The sequence below is a fragment of the Microtus ochrogaster genome (assembly GCF_000317375.1).
Source record: "Microtus ochrogaster isolate Prairie Vole_2 chromosome 14 unlocalized genomic scaffold, MicOch1.0 chr14_random_2, whole genome shotgun sequence".
NCBI classification, from domain to species: Eukaryota; Metazoa; Chordata; class Mammalia; order Rodentia; family Cricetidae; genus Microtus; species Microtus ochrogaster.
Window position 1 is genome coordinate 792,392 of NW_004949097.1, and position 1,392 is coordinate 793,783.

The 1,392-nt window shown below is 52.7% G+C and overlaps 1 protein-coding gene across 1 annotated transcript in view; it reads right to left on the minus strand.

Moving 5' to 3' along the window:
• The window catches only part of Mansc1 (MANSC domain containing 1), a 22,585-nt gene extending 21,969 nt beyond the window's left edge, over positions 1-616 (minus strand). Inside the window, exon 1 of the mRNA XM_005364493.3 lies at positions 449-616. The gene's annotated coding sequence lies outside the window, so the exon portion shown is untranslated. The remainder of the gene's footprint in view (positions 1-448) is intronic.
• Between the last annotated feature and the right edge of the window lie 776 nt (positions 617-1,392).

Consider the following 1,392-nt stretch of genomic DNA (forward strand, 5'->3'; position numbering starts at 1 on the left):
TCTCTCTCTCTCTCTCTCTCTCTCTCTCTCTCTCTCTCTCTCTCTCTCTCTCACACACACACACACACACACACACACACACACACACACACTTCTCTTTACAGAGTATCATACAGCTGGTTGAAAAAGGAAAAGACAAACCATACGAGAAAACAGAACTTTTCCCTTTGAACAAACCGCATGCTGCTTCCTGAGCGCTTTGGCCTCCCTCTGCAGACAACTTGGAGCTTGTGCCATTAATAGCAGGTGCTTTCAAGCTCGCCTGGCCATCTGCTTTGGGATATTGCAGCGACACACTCTCCAGATCAGCCCCCTTTTTGCTCTAACCTGGCCCCTGGGATCGCTTTGGTGTGGGTGCCTAAGCAGGACCTGGGAAAGGAACGGAGTTGCCTTCGGCAGGAGTCGACTCTAACCGAGGCCAGCCAGGGGAGGGAAGAGACGCCTTTACCTTGTGGTCCCCGTGGCGCTTAAAGACCGTCGAGGCGTGCAAGGGTCTGGAAAGGGTCGCGGAGGATGCTCCGCAGCTCCCGCATGGGCCCCGCAGATTTTTGTCGTGATCAAGTTCCTGCTTCCGTCGCAGCGACTGAAAGTTTGCACGGGGGAAGGGCGCGTTCCTGCCCTGCAACCCGGAGCTGCTTCCCAGGAACATCCAGCCTGACCGCCCCAGTCAGGACGCACGACTCCAGGTCCCCAGCTCCCGGCGTAGCCACCGCACCCAGCACAGGGCGAGCCACTAAAGGGAGAAGTGCAAACCCTCAGGGTCACCAAGGGTCTGCAGCTGTGCTGCCGCGCCCTGAAGAACAAACTCACGGGTGTTAATTGGGTCGTTCACCCAGGTGTACTCCGCCCCACGTTAGAGTCGCAAGAAGGTGCCACCACCACAGCTGGTTCAAGAATACCTTCTTGGTTAAAGTTCACAGTGCATCCTATTTTGGCATAATTAGGAGAATCCTATTTCCATAATTGGAGAGCAGAAGGGGGCCTCCTGGCAGCTCCCCCCCCCCCATAACTCTGTCAGGCAACCCTAGGGGAAAGCATTTGGCTTTGGGGGAATTTACTGGTTTGTTGTGTGTTGTGGCAGTGTGTTGTTTGTTTGTTTTGCTTCTTTGAGACAGGTTCTTCCCAGTCTGGCTTCCAACTCCGTATATAACTGAGGATGAACCTTTAAGTCCTGATCTTTCTCCTCTACCTCCGAAGTGCAACGATCACAGGAGCGCACGTCCAGCTGTGATTTGCCTATGGACGTGGGTAATAATGACTTAGGCGATTATGTCCTTTGCCATTGTTAAAATGGCGTCCCTCAACAGTTAGCACAGGACTTTGCTAACTTTCCTAACAGTTAGCACAGTTAGAGTTGTTAAATGTATTTAACTAAAATGTCCTTGTTGCCGA